Raw genomic sequence first — 11,028 nt, forward strand, 5'->3', positions numbered from 1 at the left:
TTTTTTTTTTTTTTTTGCAGTACTGGGGATTGAACTCAGGACCTTGCACTTGCCAGTCAAGCGCTTATTCTACTGCGCTATCTCCCCAGCCTCATATGTGTGCCATTAATCTTAAGTCTCATTTTAAAGTGTTATTAAACCCTGTGTGAGGTTGGGTTTAATCAAGTTTAAGGCCAGCTAGGACTACTTGAACAGATGCTGGCCCAGGAGGCCCCCTCCAAAAAAAATGTGTTACTGTCCATATTATTTTTCATTTTCTTTCATCACTTCTGGCTCCTAAAAGATCTGAAGCTTCAGATCTAGTCTAATTTCTTGTATAAAGATCCCAGGATCTCAATGACGTTGAACCTGCTGATTTTAAAATAAAACTGAAAAACAAGCTAAGTGTGGTAGTGCATACTTATAATCCTATTACTTGGCGAGACTGAGGCAGGAGGATCCTTTGTGATTTCAAGGCTCATAGCAAGTGCACTTGATTTTCACTACATAGCAAGACCTTTTCTCACACCACTCCCCAAAACAAAATGTAGCCTGAATCATTCAAATACAGGAGAAGCAAAATGCATGAGTTTATTTTAGCATTATTGATGTAAATGGCTAAGAATAAGAGAACAGTTATGCCGTGGGATATTAAGCATAATATACATTTTTACTTTTTTTTTTTTTTTTTAAATACCGGGGATCAAACTTGGGACCTTGCGCTTGCCAGGCAGGTGCTTATTCTGCTAAGCCATATCTCCGGCTAATCTGATACAATGTTAGGTGATAAATGAACTTTAGTTCTTAGTGGGTGGGTACAACTTCGTAAAAATATGCCTTACCAACCTGGTAGAAAGTATACCCAGTGGGTTTCTTTGTAGTTTGCTTATATAACTTACTGGAAAGTAAGACAAAGACACTTTCTCGTACCTATAAATTCAAGTGTTTTGACTCATTACAGAAAACTTCGATGGCCTCTGAATTCTGCAGTTGGTCTTAACCAAAAGGCCCAGAAGTGATGGTCTCTGAATGCTTTTTTTATTTTTTATTTATTTATATATTTTTTGGTCTCTGAATTTTGAAGCCAGCCCTTCTTTCTGTTTGTCCCTCCCTTCTCCATCCATCCTGGGTGTTAGGAATTGAACCTAAGATGTTTGTACTAAGCTATATCTCAGCCTCTTTTTACTTTGCAGCAGGGTGGGTCTGTCTACTCTCTTGTTGCTGGGTCACAATGCCCAGCATCCGCAATTTAAAGAAGAAAGTTTTATTTATTTTTTCCCTGGAACCGGGGATTGAACTCAGGCTCTTGTGCTTGCCAGGAAGCGCCTATTCCACTGAACCATCTCCCCAGCCCCTAAGAAAGTTTTATTTTGACTCACAGTATGTAGTCAGTTCGTAGTTGGGTGGCTCCAACTGGGTGTAGTCCATAGTCAGTTGACCATGCCCTAAGTGACTCACCTGCAACCTGGCTTTAGCTCTGAGCATCTCATTTAGTTACAAATTCATCAGTGGGTTAGTTCATTGATTAGTATCTACCCCCTCCATGATCCAGTCACCACCCCAAAGCCCCACTGTGAATACATGAGGCTTTGGAGTGACATCTAGATAGAAACCATAACAGGGTCTGACTAATTAGGATGCCTAGGTTAGGCTCAGACTTGTGGTCCTCTTGCCTCAGCCTCCCAGAGTAGTGCAATTACTGATGTGTGCCATAGGATCGGGATTGAAACCTATACTTGTTTAATCGTGAATTAACTCGTGATGCTGTTGGTGTTGTAGTTCTTATTGTGTTAAAATTTTAGACTTGATTAGTTTGGTCAGGAAAGCTCTGAATATAGCTTACTATGAAAGTACAAGTAAACTTCCTGGAAATTTTTATGGGAAATGCTTTTAAGAGAACTGAACTATATTATCTTGAGAATGCATTTTAGCTCCACAGTGTTTTGTTTCTAGTACTGTTTCGATTTTGCAGCTGCAGTAATCATATCTAAATCTGCAATGTCATTTATTTTGTGAAAGAGATGTTGAGACAAGTTTTTGTACATAGTGCAAAATGTTTCTCTCACCATTATTGACTCAGCTTTCTCCCTTTTTTCTTCATACTTTTGGAGCTATAGATCCTAAAGGTGGGGGTGGTAAAAATTTTTTTCATCTAGTAGTAAGATTGGAACTTAGGATCTCACACTTGACATCATCCCCAGATCAATCGATGAACCTCTTTATTTTTTGAGATAGGGTCTTGCTAGGTAGTTCAGGGTGGCTTTGGTCTCACTATGTGCCATGAATTTTACCTCAATCCTTCTACCTCAGCCTCTGGAGCGCTGGGATTACTGGCGTGTGCCACTATATCCAGTTTAGAATTTTTAAAAATTTAAGTTTTTTCCTTAAAATTAATATTCCTACTCATATAAGATACAGTGCCTATGTATATTATCATTGGAAATAGGGATTCAGATTCCAAATAAATTACTCTTATGTATTAAAGTAGTTTGGAGGTTCATTCATTTCATTATGTTGGTAATTAGAACTTGTTTTTAGTTATTTTATAGGTTGGCATCATTTATTTTATTTATTTATTTATTTATTTATTTATTTATTTATTGGTAGTTGGGAACCTATTGAAGAAAAATTGAAAATGCTCAATACTTACCAAAATGTTCCAGGAAATTATTTTGTTTCTTAAATCTATTTCAAGGTGACACATTAGCTGTAGTGTAGTTACTGTCCAGCCAAACAATCTTTGGTTACATCCCACCAATTTTTCCCTCCTTCTCTTGGAAGTACTGGAGCTCTAACTCGGGTGTGCTAACAATGAGCTCTATCTCCAGTTTTGAGGGAGGGAGGGATTTTCTAAGTTGTCCAGGTTAGTGCTAAATGTGCAAAAGTCTGGTTACATTTCCCAGGTGTTTGAGATTTCAAGTATGTATCACCAGACTTGGTTTGTATATTCACATACTTTCAGTTCAAGCCTTTTTGAAAAATTTTTGCTTGAGAAACCTTAACTCTTAGATTATTTATTTAGAAGTTCACATTTAATTTCCACTGCTGCTGTGGTGATACAGGCCTGTAATTCTGGCATTCAGCAAGTGGAGGCAGGAGGATCATTACAAGTTGGAGGCCCATTGGGCTTTAGAGTTCAAGGCCAGTGGAATTACATAACTAGACCCTATTGCAAAAGCAAACAAAAGACCCTCAAATGTCAGATTTATTAACCTTATGATGAGTATAATAACTTTTCATAGTAATAATCCCCCCCCCCCCCGTGCTAGAGGTCCAACCCAGGGTCTTGTACATGCTAGGCATGTGTTCTACTGTTCTAGAGAGTTGAAGTTCTTGTCCTGAATAAAGACTTGGAAAAAAATAAGTGCAGCCTTTATATTTTTTAGAGGGAAGAAAAGAAAAATGCTCTGCAGCGCAAGTATGGGCCATTTAAAAGTAGGCAAAGAAGTTCAGTATGCTTTGGGTAGACCACTGTCAGTGAGAGAACATGGTGGTTAGGAGGTTAAGGGTGTCATCTTTGGTATCTCCCACTCAGGCTGATACTGGGTCTTCCTATCAAAAACCTTGAGTTATGAGAATTGTAGATAGCATTCTTTAAAGGACTTTTTCTGTGCATTTCCCAGATCTCCTTATGGACAGGTCATGCCAATTTTATTTGCTTCAGTGGTTTAGGTTACCCTGATCTGCTTTACTTTTTTGTTTTTGAAATAGGGTCTCACTATGTAGTTCAGGCTGACCTTGAACTCTGTAGTCCAGGCTTTTTTTTTTTTTTTTTTCTTCAGAACCAGGGATTGAACTCAGGTCCTTGCGCTTGCCAGGGAAGCGCTTACTCTGCTGAGCCATCTCCCCAGCCCCCTGTAGTCCAGACTTATATGGAACTCTTGGACTCTTGGCCATCTTATTCCCTCAGCCTCTGGAGAGCTGGGATTACTGACATGCACCACAGCCCTTAATATCACTAAGCTACATGCCCAGCTGGTAGTTTGTTTTTAATCTTTTTTTTTTTTTTTTTTTTTTTTTTTTTTTGTGGAACGGGGGAAAGCGCTTATTTTACTGAGCCATCTCTCCAGCCCCTAATCATGTTTCTTTTCTTTCTTTTTTTTTTCTTTTTTAAAAATTATTTTTAGATCCTTCGGTTCATAAGCGTGACGATTGGGTGTTCATGTCTTAAAATGCATGAGATGTGCCTCCCTCAAACCTTGTTACCATGTGGGCACATTACCCGTCTGACATGAAAAAAAAATATTTTAGTATAGGGACTACAGGGTCTCACTACACAGATTGGACCCATAGTGATCCTCCTGTTTTCAGCCTCCCCTCTGCTGGGATTATACCATCATGCCAAGTCTCAATCTGCCTTCTCAAGACAGTAGTGGCAGGCACAGCCTGCTGAGGATAGAACCCTGGTCCCTGTGTCTGCCTAAGTAGGCACTTTAATCTGCCAAGCTATCTGGCCAGCCCTGTTTGTGCACTTTGATAATTGAATGGAGTGTCAGATATCAGTGAGATGCGTTTGGTAGGGGTATGTGCTGGGGTTTTTTGTATCTTTACTGATGTTTTGGGTACGTGATTGATCAGTTCCTAAGAAAGGTGTTTTGATGTCTTTGGCCACAGTTACATTTGTGTATTGTTTTGCTTCATGTAGTTTGAAATTATTATGAGGTGTATTCACAATTAGGATTGTTATAGTTTCTTGGTAAATTCACCCTTTTGTCATTGTAATATATTGTTGTATCATGGGTATTTTTCTATACTAACAAAGACTCGCTTTTTCACCAACTTTTTTTGATTAGCATACTTTTTGTTTAAAGGGACAATAATTTAAAAGTAAGTACCCAAGGAAATAGAGTGTGGTCTTCAAGAGAGGGAAGTGTGCTATACTTTGGAACTAGGAATAGTTTATGTTTTTGACAGTAAAACCTTGAGCCACATCCCAGCCCAAGCTGACCTAGAAACAACCTTGTGATCCTTCTGCTTCAGCTTCCAAGTGGGTAGAATTACAGGACTGCCATTGTGACAAGCCTCTTGGGAAGGGGGAATTACTGAGGATTGGATCCAGGGCCTTTGCACTGAGTTTCTTCTCAATCCCTTTTAAATATATTTACCTGGTAGGTCACTAAGTTGCTGGGCTTGAACTTTGTGTCTTGTGTAGTCTCCCAGTGTGATGTGATTATAGGCATGCATCACCATGCCAAATTATATAATATTTTAAAATTTTGAGTTCTCTATTTTTCGGCAGATTATGGTGAGTCTGGGTGTGACTGTTTGAATTTTGTTTGATATTTGTGAGTTTTTTGAGTCTGTAGATTCATATTTTGCTGAATTTGGGGAATTTTTCGGCAGTAGCTTTTCAAAGATTTTTTTCATTTTTTTTTTAATGCATTATTGGTGGGGGGGATAACTGCCATCATATAGATTGCCAGTGCAAAAAAGAGAAGAAAAAGGTCCTCTGTCTATAAAGAACCAGTGTGAAGTTCGTGGTCTTACAACATCAGAAAATGAAGTTGCAAACCAAATGAGGAAGTTAAGAGTTTTATCAGATGTAATAACTTGAAGAGAAATAGCTCCTGGAGGGTTCCTGAATGGGTATCTGCTGAGGCTTTTTGTCAAGGGTAATTTATACAGCATTACAAAATGGGTACAGTGTGGGTCAAACTACATTCAACTATAGGATTGTACAGCTGCTTATCCAATAGGGAAAGGAGTCATGGGGCAGTAAGGCATTCCTGGAAGGGGGTAGGAGTATGGGTTTGGGTGTCCTGTTCATTCACCTATGGGTCTGATGCTTGTGTGCACTCCCTGGACCAGGTGGTACTAATTACAGTCACATTGTAGTCTGCTGTTTATCTCTAGGTAGGCTTGTGGGCCTGGCTGTTGTGTGTCCATCTTAAGGTCTGGCACTGTCTCTCTTCAGATCCACCCCAGCCACAATCTTGGTGTGGCTCATTTTACACTGTTTGTGTAAGTCCAGTCCCTTTCTGTCTGCATATTAATTTCTATTTATCTTAGCTGTCTATAATAATAGTACTATATCTCATATCCTCCTGGACTTAATGACAGCTGGGTTTTGTGTGTATGTGTGTGTGTGTGTGTGTGTGTGTGTGTATTTTAGGGAAGGATCTACAGGGTGTTCAAGGTCTCACTACTAGATTCTAGTGGCCTGCCTGTTTACAGCCTCCCAAGAGCTGGGATTACAGGCACACACCACCAAGCCTAGTCCCAATTGCCATCACAACACGCCCCGGGGGCGGGGCTGGCAATGCAGCCTGCTTGCTGATGACAACTGTTGATTCTTTGCTATTGTTTCACCCATCTCTTAAGGCTTTATGTACTTCCTTTTGAGCCACTTTCAGTCCACTTTTTTTTTTTTTTTTCTCGGAACCTGGGATTGAACTCAGGCCCTTGCACTTGCCAGAGAAGCGCTTATTCCACTGAGCCATCTCCCTGGGCCCTTTTTTTTTTTTTTTTTTCTTAATACTGGGAATTGAACTCAGGACCTTGTGCTTACCAGGCAGGTGCTTGTACTACTGAGCTATATCCACAGACAAGCACACTGGTTCTTTAGCCTGATATTTTCTGTTTTGTGTATGTATCCCAAACAGTGTTGGGGTGTGTGTGTGTGTGTGTGTGTGTGTGTATTTTCAATTATAAGGTTTTTGTTTTGTTTTCTCAGAAATAGTGTCTTGCTCTGTGGCCCAGGCTGGCATTGAACTGATGATGGGCTTGTGTGATCTTCCTACCTTCGCCTCTCAACTGTCTGGACCTGCAGGCATGCACTAGGACATGTGGCTTTTGTTTCCTCATTGTTTTATCTTTTAGTTTTTGAATTTTTTTTATTTGTGTGTGTGTGTGGCCAGCTCAGCCTACCAGGGGGGCGGGGCTGGCTGGCATGTGGCGCCGGGGACCGAACCGCGGTCCCTGTACTAAGCCCGCTCCCAGTAGGTGCTTCAGACCACTGAGCCATCCCACCAGCCCCTATCTTTTAGTTTTTGAAAAAGATTAAAAACCTCCCAATCTGGTAGTGTGTGCCCATAACCCCAGTACTCCTGGAGACTTGAGGCATGAGTATTGCAAGTTGGAGACTTTTGTCTAATGAAACCCTGTCTCAAAAACAGTAATAAAGGCAAAAGAAAAAAGGGCTTGGGATATACAGCTCAGTGCAGAGGCCCTATGTTTATTCCTCAGTAAGCCCTCCTCAGTCTATTCATGAATACTCTTCCTTATTGTAGCATTTTTGTAGTAGCCACTTCACAGGCTCTGTGAGTTCATTCTAGTATGTGTGTTGTCCCATGGGCATGTGCCTTTTTCCAACAGGACTTTTGAGATTTTTTAATTAGTCCACATCAGGGATCTCATTTCCAGCTTTTCAAGCCAGAAAGGCTTCCTCTTGATTCTTTCTCTGGTTGTACTAATGTTCACTTTTGAGTTTGCATCCAGGCCAGAAACTGTCAGCAGAAGAAACAAAGTTTGCTTTTCAAAATTCTCACATTGGGGCTAGGGAGATAGCTCAGTAGAATAAGCGCTTCCCTGGCAAGCATAAGGGCCTGAGTTCAATCCCTGTGTTCTGAAAAAAAAAAAAAAAAAAACATTCTCATGTAGTTGCTGCATGCATTTTTGTTTAGGTTTTTGTTTGTGTCTCTAGGTTTTTATAAATTTAGTAAAGACAAAGAGCTTTTAGCCCTGTTCCTCACTTTTTATATTTGTGTATTAAATTTAGTATATAGCTCCATCAGATGGCCTCAGATTCTCTTGCCTTGGTTTTCTGGGTGCTGGGATTGCAGCTGTGTGTCTTCATGGTCCTGTGTACAAGTTTCTTTGGGGGAGGATGTTGATCTCATTAAAATGGTTTCTAACATACATATACATGTTACAAATTTATTTTGACCAGTATTTCATATTTCATATCCTTTTAATTGTTGATGGCTTGCTCATCCCCCTCCCCTTTCATTGTGGGGGTCAAATAAATGTAGGGCCTTCTACATTCTGAGCAAGTGCAAAATAGTAAATGAAAACTTGAAACTAACTTCTCAGATTATCCTTCTCTTAGAAATGTTACTGTTAGCCAGGTGTGGTGGTATGTGTGTATAATCACAGCACTTGGGAAGCTGAGGCAAGAGGATCCTTGGGACCAGCCTGGGCTACACAGTAAGCTGCATAGTGAGATCTTGTCTCAAAAAGAGGAGAGAGAGAGAGAGAGGAATAGAATGTTACTGTTTTTAACATTAATACCTTGGGAAGTCAGTAGTGCCAGGCTATGTCCAAGTGTCATGGGGGAGCCTAGGGCTCTGCCCTGTGGTATACAATCCCTTTCCACAAGGTTGGAGAAGAAGCTGAGCTCTGAGCCTGTGTCTGCTGCATATTACTACAACTTCTCAGAGCTGTGTACACAGTGGCTGAGAAAAAAACCATTCAGGAAACAATGTCTAAGTCTTCAGGAAAGATGTTTCTGTGGGTTTAGCAAGTTTGATTTATCTGTAAGTTGGATTGTCTACCAAGAGTAAGACCCTCATAGGACCTACTTTAGAGACCTATGATAGAGGTATATTTAGGAGTACTTTTTAAATTTTTTTTTTTTGGTCTTATTTTTATACCACATTACCTTATTGTATATATATTGAATAATTTAAATAGCAAGTTGGGAAATATTGTTAGGTTAGAGTTTAGAGGGTTTATGGGTAATCAGACCTGGAGAAGAGACATGAGACTTGGTAGTTAATGGACAAGAATGTGAACAGGTTGGATGAACTTACTTTCCTCCTTCCCTCCTTTCCTTACTTCTCTCTCTCTCTCTCTTTTGGTATATAGATCAGGCTCACTTTATAGCCCAGGCTGGCCTCACTTGCAGTGATCCTCCTGCCTCAGTTTCCAAAGTTCTGGGATTGCAGGTCATGTGCCACTATGCTTGGTGCAGAGGAACTTTTCTTTTGTCTCAGGTGAAATAAAATTACTGACCTGTTGAGATAGATAGCCTTGTGAGCTGTTTAGTATTGGCTTATAGTAAATACAAAGAAGGGCTTGATAGAGGAAAAAGAATATTCAGGATTATGGGATCAATAATTGTGTGGGTCATTATAGGGAATTTAGAGAAGTTAATGAGGTATACCTGAAAGAGTTTGGTTTCTTCACCTGCCAAGACTTGTCAGTTGTGAGTTAGGGAAGGTGTTGGCCTAATCTTTGAAGGTATAGCAAGTTGCCTGGGTGTATTCAGCCCAATTTGGAGGTGGGGATAGCAGTATAATCCTAAAATGATAGAGATAGGCAAAGATTTGTTCTGTTTGAAAGGTTAAAGGTGAAACAGGGAATGTTCTAAATTTTGGGCCAGACTGGTGTTACCAAGAAAAGGAGTTATGAAGATTAGATGATGGTGAGTTAGGGGTGAATTGAGACCCAGCATATAAAGTGGCAACTAACCAGGCTCAAGAGTTACAAGAGGAAAATTCTGAAAACCCCAGGACTGGTGGCACATGCCTGTAATCCCACCACTCAGGAGGCTGAAATGGGGATCCTTTTGAGTTCGAGACCAGGCTGGGCTACAAATTGAGCTCAAGGCATAGCGAGACCCTGTCTCAAAAATAAAAGAAAGAAAAGTCTGAAATCGGGCTGGAGAGATGGCTCAGTGGTCTAAAGCACCTACTTGAAACAAGCTTGGTAAAGCACAGGGACCGCGGTTCGATCCCCAGCACCACATGCCAGCCAGACCCGCCCCCTGGTGGGCTGAGCTGGCCACACACACACACACACAATAAATAAATGTCATAAATAAAAATAAATATTTAAAAAAAAAAAAAGTCTGAAATCTTCCTGTAGGTAACAGTCTAGCAAAAGGGAAAGGAGTTCCTATTTTGTCTGCAGAAGAGGTTGGTAGTCGCTACAGAGAATCAGAATAAGGTCATAGAGTTTAGGAGACTAGTCTGGAGTTGGGTTATAGTTTGTCCGTTTGACTATTGATTTTTTTTTTTTTTTTTTCTGTGATGGCCTTGAGGCTGAATCTGGAGCTGGTGTTTCTGCTTTGAGGGACTTGTGAGTTTGGGCTTCTTTCGGAGAAGTTCTAGTCTGGAAATGTGTATCCAAGAGGGAAGACCCAAAGTTTTGTGTCAGTTGTTATAAGGATAACTACGTAGAGCCCCTGCCATTTTGGTTATAGGGGTTTGGAGTTGAGGGTTTTGAGGTAGACCTTAACTCCTGGTAAGACTGATAAGGGAATGGTTGTTTTCAGATTTTGGGAGTGAAGTTTAGCCAAGTTTTGTAGAATTTGATGGATTAAATAGAGCAGTGAGAGGTAGTCTCTGAAAGATGATGTATTTGAGGTGAATGTTGCCAAGAGCAAAAGGACACCTCCTATATGTTAGTTTGAATGGGCCAAGGAGAGTGGGGTAGAGGGGTTGGTATGGATGTGCAGGAGGACAGTGGGTAGGCAGTCTAACCATGTCTGAGATTTTAGCATGAGTTTAATGAGATGAGTTTTTACTATATCATTTGCTGTTTCAGCCTTGCCTGGAATAGATTAAAGCCTATAAAAGATACCAAGTTTCCAGATTATGATAAAGGTGTTTGACATTTCCTGAATAATGTGGGAGATGAATGATAAGCCATTGTCTGATTGTATGGAGACCAAATTGCGGAATAATTTTTGTTAGTATCTTGTGGGAAATAATATTTGCCTTTTCTGAAGTACATGGAAAAATCTCTATTCATTCTGTGAGGGCATCTACTAGAACTAATGAATTATTTTTTTTTTTTTCTTCTCGGGGTAGAGGCTGTCTTAGTTACTTTTCTTATTGCTGGGACAAAATACTCAACACCCGAAGTTAAAGGGAAAAAGGTTTATTTTGGCTCATGGTTTGTAGAAGTTTCAGTCCATAATCAGCTGGTTGCTTCCAAGGCAGGGTGATAAGACAGGGAGATCAAAAAAGGAAACGATTCTTTTTTTTTTTTTTTTTAATTTTATTTATTTGTGTGTGTGTGGCCAGCTCAGCCCACCAGGGGGCGGGGCTGGCTGGCATGTGGTGCTGGGGGATTGAACTGCAGTCCCTGTGCTTTGCTAAGCTT

At 40.3% G+C, this 11,028-nt stretch overlaps 1 protein-coding gene and 2 non-coding genes across 3 annotated transcripts in view; all 3 read left to right on the plus strand.

Annotated features, from left to right (window-relative positions):
* Ist1 (IST1, ESCRT-III associated factor) overlaps nt 1-11,028 on the plus strand; it is a 57,078-nt gene that overhangs the window by 1,374 nt on the left and 44,676 nt on the right. The gene's annotated exons all lie outside the window — the stretch shown is intronic.
* LOC111815147 lies at nt 4,107-4,211 on the plus strand. Its single transcript, XR_002819930.1, has one exon. It is a non-coding gene; the product is annotated as a small nucleolar RNA U13 (small nucleolar RNA).
* Nucleotides 8,196-8,401, plus strand: LOC111815130. Its single transcript, XR_002819914.1, has one exon. It is a non-coding gene; the product is annotated as a small nucleolar RNA SNORA73 family (small nucleolar RNA).

The sequence above is a fragment of the Octodon degus genome, unplaced genomic scaffold (genome assembly GCF_000260255.1).
Source record: "Octodon degus isolate 3935 unplaced genomic scaffold, OctDeg1.0 scaffold00011, whole genome shotgun sequence".
Taxonomy (NCBI): Eukaryota; Metazoa; Chordata; class Mammalia; order Rodentia; family Octodontidae; genus Octodon; species Octodon degus.